Source organism: Carica papaya, chromosome 5, assembly GCF_054855325.1.
Source record: "Carica papaya isolate Zhongbai chromosome 5, ASM5485532v1, whole genome shotgun sequence".
NCBI classification, from domain to species: Eukaryota; Viridiplantae; Streptophyta; class Magnoliopsida; order Brassicales; family Caricaceae; genus Carica; species Carica papaya.
In genome coordinates this window covers 7294375-7301543 of record NC_142313.1, presented here as the reverse complement: position 1 = coordinate 7301543, position 7169 = coordinate 7294375, and the positions used below count along the sequence as shown (strand labels likewise).

Genomic DNA, 7169 nt, shown 5'->3' with positions numbered 1-7169 from the left:
AAAAAGAGTTTCTCTTTTACCGGATCACGAAGAATCGTGTTTTTTTACAAGGGGTATTGTGGGCATTCCCAATGTTATGCAATAGTACTATTTGGCTAAATTCATATTTTCTCTTATATATTTGTATATATAAATCCGAACGAACTGTGTATTAATATTTATTATTTGTAAAATATTTTTATTGCAATGGATATATATACATAAATTAATCAATCAAATATATATTAAAAAATTGTATACTAACAACTTAAAATTGTAAAATAAGAAGGAATATGAAGAAAGAAAAGAAAATAATCGAAAACCTTACTTTAATGAAAAAGAAAAAAAAAAAGCATTTTTCATTATTATTTAACTTGTCATTATTGGCAAAACAAAAATTAATTGGCTACTATTCGTTTTGCTCTGCTGTATTCTTTTATAAAAATTTGAATATAATATAAAATTTTTGTGATCTTCACACAATCTTAATAATGTTACTTGAATAAAATTTCCTCGTAACTATTAAAAAGTGTCACCTTATGCAACTATCATTATATTTATGTATCAAGATATAATTTCCAGCACTATTAATTTGTACTTCATTTTCTCCATATTATGTTATGACTGTGTGTGTGTGTGTGTGTGTGTATATATATATCTATATCTTTATGTGAGAATGTAAGCCCCCAAAACATTTTTCTAATTTTAGTTATTGAAGTCCGGTTCTAGATCGGTGTTCAAATGTGTGTAGATTGTATTACAAATCTTGCCCACAATGCAGGGCGAATGGGGTGCTCACAAGTTATAGGACATTTAAAGACATGTGTGACTGATACGGTAAAGTCCTTAACAAAAGTAAATATTCATCTCACTGGTATTGGAGTGAAGAGTGTGCATCTTCATTATATTGAATTTGCAGTACGTATCTCTATCAAAAATCGTATATTAAACCATCTCCCCATTCCAAATATCTCCTACAACTTCAAAATGGGTGGCAGGTTTGAATCGAAATTCTCTCTCATGATATATATATATATATATATATATGTTATCTAATTTATTTAAAAACATATCTCATTCAATATACTTATATATTATTGTTATAATATGAAAATCGTTTGAAAATTAGTTAATTGAAAAAAAAAAAAAAAAAAAAAAAAACTCATTCTAGTAACATTACATTAATAACAATTCTCATAAACCTAACTTATATTGATTGTAAAAAACATTTTTATGCATAAATAATTATATTTTATATAAATACAGAGAAGTTTCAGCGGGAGAAGTAAATTCTGAATCATTAGACGCAACCGATAAAACGAATATGGAATTCATACTGAAGGTGCCATATAATATAGTAATTAGCATCGTAAAGGATGTTGGTTCAGATGGAGATGTTGACTATGAAATTCATGTAAATCTAACATTTCATGTCCCTATCATTGATCATATTACAATTCCTTTATCTAAGTCGGGCGAGATCAAACTCCCCCTTCCATTCTCCTCGGCTCCTCCTACTGAAGATTCTACCGAAGGCAGTCAAGAAGAGTCCTCAACCCAGGTATACATATATAACTATATATCTATATAGCTTATATATATGCCAACTCAATCTTATTTTCATATGTTTAAATGAATGGTGCATCTATTGCTTAATTATAGGATAATTGAGTTACTATATAGCTTATATATATATATGCCAACTCAATCTTATTTTCATATGTTTAAATGCATGGTGCATCTATTGCTTAATTATAGGATAATTGAGTTAAACATAATCTATCTATGTATTTATTTTTTTCACATTTAAACAAGTTATTACACCATTAAATCTCAAAAGATTATATTTCCATTAGCTTAGCAATTTACAGAAGGGATTTATAGGAGTTGAATATAAATTGACACTTCTTATAATTATAATTAGTTTATTTTAAATTTTATTAAAAAATTATAAAAATAAAGTTTTAAGAATTGCACCAATTACTTAACTCATTTATAGTTCTAAATTATTTAATAATTGTTATTATTTATTATGAAAAAGAACATTATATAGGATAGATTAATAAATATTATTTAGAAAAATGATAAATTAATAAATAATGGTCGCAGGACTGATTACCGGCGCACGCATCACAAGTTTGACTACGAGGTAAACTTGGGTCTGACCGTTGACCTGCCCGTCAGTGGAGACGGAGACTTTACCCTTCCTCTATCCACTTCTATTCCCTCTGTATCCCACCTCCTCTCTGTGTAATAACTAGGAGTGGTAGATACATGAATGTATTTCAGGTTATTTTAAGAAATTTATACTAATATTATCCATTAAAATATATCTATTCTAAAAGTAGATTGTAAATATATGTTTGATAATATTGTATTAACATTTTTTTATTTTTCAAGCTAATATAAAAAGACAATTGTCTTTTATCACTATTAAAATTGGAAGTAGTAAATAAATGTAGTATCTAATATATTATTTGATTTAGTTTTCTTAATAGAATTTAGTGAATAGTGGGAATCAAATTGAATCATAAATTCATTGCTGATAAATTTGTGATACACTGTGATTCACTCGAAAAATTTGAACCCTTTTAATTTTTTAGAATTAAATTTAATTAAATTGAGTCAAATTAATTACTCTTGTTATTGAACTCGAAATAAATTATAGAATTGAAATCTTACATCCTGTATTATAACAACAGTTATTTGTACTCAATTTAATATTTTCTATAATTTTAAGATTAATTATTAAGTAAAATCTACATAATTTCTTATATTAATGATAATATAATATTCTAATTATGATATATAAGATGCACTACTGGTGTTAAACTCACATCTCTTAAGACCACCAACACCCCAACATGGCTATTTGAGGTGGGGCGTCGCACCATGTCACCGCAGACTTAAATAATCTTTCACTTCACATTCCTTACGCAGTATCTAATGATATTAGAATTAAAATATTTGATTAACTGTTAATTAAGATTGTAAATGTATATATACCTCACTTTTATTTAATGAAAATCAAGCTATTATTTTCAATTCTATAATAACAACTAAAAAATATAAATAATAAGCAACAATAAAATTTTTGTAAAAAATAGAGTTGGAGAAAATAACTTCGTTTAAGTTCTATTAAATTTTTTCAAAAAAAAAATAAAAAGAAAAATCCCGCCGAAAGTCAAAGGCTTTATGATGTGAACATGGACATGGGTCAAGTTGGTGGAGAGTATATTTTAATGTCAAGTGGGCCCATTACAAGGGGGAGAGGTAAAAGATTACAAGAAGTTTTCTAACTTTTTATCCAAACGTGGATCAATAAAAAAGATGGGATTGGACTCATTAAAGAAGTCCAAGAAAAGATAACAACATGACCATTAACCCAATGGTATAATAGTATATTATATTCACCCAAAGTGCAAGAGGAAAATAAACAAGAAATGGAAAAAATTCTGTAAGACATGAAAAGAAAAAATTCTCATAAAATTTTATTTCCTAATCATATGAGAAATCTTCACAATTAAAGATCAGGAAAGAGGAAAAATTGTTCATAAATTGCAAGCTATCTTGAGAAATAGAAAAGTTCATTAAATGTTAGATCTCGTGGAAAAGAAAAATACTTAAGAAAGAGGAAAATATTTTAGCATAATCTCTTCCCCTAAATTAGCCACAATTAATTAAGATATTCCCTATTTAAAAAAATTTCCTCATAGAAAAATCATATCTATGTTATTTTAGTTGTAATTTTCTTAATTCTTGCTCGCTTTTCATTTTAGTACAAATTTAATTTCCTATATAATTTCTATTATTAATTAGGAGATTATTTTTTCCTTATTATTCACATAGCGTACAATATAAATAGACATTCAATTTAGAGTTCATATTCAATCAGAATATTTAGCTTATTAACAAAATTCAAGTATTCTTGTTTTAAGCTTTCAAAGTTGCAAGAGTGAGTAATTGGGTTTTCAACCAACTTGTTGTGCTAGGAATTGGGATCACTTATTGAGATAAGTTTCGTGGTATCTTCTCAATTATATTTCTTTATTTTTTTTTCCAATTATCTTGGTTTTTACTTTTCTGTTGAGTGCAGGTCAAGTAGGGAGGGTTTATTTAGGGTATTGAGTTTCTGATTGCTGATGTATATGCGGGGTTTTGGATTTCATTCTTGATCTCAGATTCTGCATCAGTTGGTATAACAGTATAGGCTCTAGTAAATCTACTATCTTTGTTATTTACTATTTACATTTATTTCTTACGTAAAATTAGCACTTGTTACATAAAGTGTTAATTCATTTAGTTTGTTTCTAATAATTTTTTTGTAACGGCCTGTGAACTTGAAAAGAAATAAATTATGAATTGAATGCGGAAGCAAAATAAATAGTTAGGGTTTATATTCCTTACATAATAATTCAAATTACCCAATAAGGCTATGGGAATAACCATTTAAAAGAAGTAATGAAAAATCAAAGAAATAAATGCAAAATAAACAACTGGGCATCCTACTCACAACCCTGTTGTGGATCGAATTTTAGATCTTGGTTCTCTTGATTTGAAATGGTTAATGTAAGAGTGAGCTACACTAACCCAGTAAGAATATCACGCTATTCACCGACACAGAAATAAAAGTTGGTAAAAATCATGAAAACAACTAATAGAGCTCTTAATTTAAGTAAATTAGTTCATAATAAACAAAATCATTTACTGCATACTTATCGTAGCGAAATTTTCAAAACCAACCTATAAAGTCAATAACATAAACAATATAATAATCTCATATGCAATCAATCGACAACAACAACTTTCTATTTTATCAGCCTACTAGTATCTATGGGATCCATAGGGATGTCTCCACACACGTGAACTATTTTTTAACATTTTTAATTAACAGGTCGTCCTCATATCTCGTCCGATATGAGCACCAAAATATCATCCCACAATATCCCGTCCGGCATGAAGGTGAAATGAATCGTTCCCATACTTCGTCCGGTATGAGTGCCAAATTACCAATCCTCGATACCCCATCCGGTATGAGACAACGTTCATGGTAGGGCTCCCTATGTACTCGGTCCGTCCATCATCTCCCAGGATATCCAGTAAGGCTACCATTCATCATTTCACTTAATCAAACAATCTCTCGTTTACCTTTAATTTTCAATTTTCTAATTTTAACTGTAAATCACATAAAACATGGAATACATGCATCAAGGAAACACAATTTGGTTATCATACCAATTCTAGTGTATTATCATGCATTCAAACTATAAAATCAATCAATTAATTAAATATGGCAAATAAATAACCGGTTCTGACTCCATTAGTAATCTGTAATTAATTATGAATATTTTTTAATTTGTACAAAAGATCACATTATTTATAATTAAACCTTAATTCCATAACAAAAAATAATGTGAGAGATTCTTACTCAAATTGATGTCCGAAATGTTAAACTTTCAGCTGCATCTACTAGCGGTTCCCGGATTCCTTAAGTTTTTCTTCAAGTATTAAAACACGCTTCAAGTAGCTAGAAATACACCAAAAAATCCAAAATCAGTGTTAGAAATCCTTTTTGGCCAATTCTAGAATTCCGGCACGACAGCTCCGTCGTTCTCCGGTGATGGCACCACCGCCCACGGTGGCAGTTTGCCTCGGGTTGGATGTTTTCAGCCAGTTTTTTACACATCCCTGTGAGAAAACACGTTAAGGAGCCTCGGTTGGTAAAAAAAAATCGAAAAACCGAAACTTACCGACAGCAGAATTTTTCAGTGCGGCGGCTCACCTTCGTGGTTGGGTGTTTTGCTACGGTCAAACTGTAGAGAAAGGAATGGTGATTACAATAGTGAAAAATTACACGAAACGGGAATCGAGAAGAGCCTCATCAAATACAGTTTTTGTTTTTTCTCACGGCAGCGCTGCTGGGCTTTGCCCGCAATTTTTTGCTCATTCGTCGGTCCTTTTACTTCAATTTGGCCATGAGGGTGTTCAAAATTGAATTTCAAGTGGAGAAAAATTTTACCTCTTTTGGCAGTAGGAAGTTGCTCCGGTGCAACAGCAGGTGGTGGTCGACTCCCTTCCCAACGACTAGCTCTTCTTCTCCGCGCGCGCGGGGAGGGGGGGGGGGGGCGAAGGAGGGGGGGTCTGGCGGCTAGAGTTAAAGTTTGGTGTGAAGATGGTTATTTATATCTGTCTCCTTTTAATTTGAGCCGTCCATCGCATTTGATTTGGACTGAAAGGGGAACATATCCGAGCCCTCCGTGCGCACAGGAACAAATCTGGATCGTCCGGTCACGGGCACGCAGATTGCAAGTGTGGCCTCCCATGTGACATCATGTTAGCGTGCCTTACCACATGGCGTGCTCCGATTCGTCAGGACTGCTAACTGGGCGTCTTATGTGGCACAATTTTTTTAAATTGTATTTTGACCTCTAATTTATGATTTTTCGTTCAAAAACACCCCCAGAACCCAAATTTTCACCCTTTTTCTCCAAAATTATTTTCAATTTTATCTTCCACCTATTTTTCTTCATTTTCACATTAAATTAAAAATTAAAAAATTATTATACATTAATTTTAATTATATTAAAATTAATTAGGAGTATTACATTTTTTATGGTGTTATTATAATTAAAAGAAGAGAGATTCTGGAAAAAAAAAACAGAATATGTGAAAAAACAAACAGAGAGCAAAAAAAAGATGAGAGGTGTGTAACTCCTTGGGTTTTTTTTCAATACTACATTCAATATTTTGCATTAGCATTTGCATCGCAGAAACTCAAGTGAGTCATAGAGCGCAGCCGTCATTGGGGTAGAATAATTAGGTATAACATTTCGATTATATCCACAGGGATTAATCGGATCTTAATGCTTTAAGTCCATAATTGTCTTTTTCTACTCCTATTTTCATTCTTTCTTAAATGCTTCAGTTCTATTATACATCTAAGTTGTTAATTGCATCCTAATTACTTAGCTATAACCATAAACGCATCACAAATTCTTCTTCTGTGTGCTTACTTCTGAAATTTTAAAGAACAAGATCATTTTTTAAGATTCTTTGCAAAGTCTTAAAAGACAACCTTACTTGTCTTGATTCAAGAGATCAAATTCCAACACTCAACTTGACAGGAGAAGACATGAGAGATAAACACGAGTGATTGAGATGGAGTGATTTCTTTGTTTTATTAACATCTT

General features: G+C 30.7%; 1 long non-coding RNA gene across 1 annotated transcript; it reads left to right on the top strand.

Annotated features, from left to right (window-relative positions):
- The first annotated feature begins 646 nt into the window (after window positions 1-646).
- LOC110820955 (uncharacterized) lies at window positions 647-2309 on the top strand. Its single transcript, XR_015819243.1, has 3 exons — window positions 647-977; window positions 1246-1540; window positions 2089-2309. It is a non-coding gene; the product is annotated as an uncharacterized LOC110820955 (long non-coding RNA).
- The last annotated feature ends 4860 nt before the right edge of the window (window positions 2310-7169 follow it).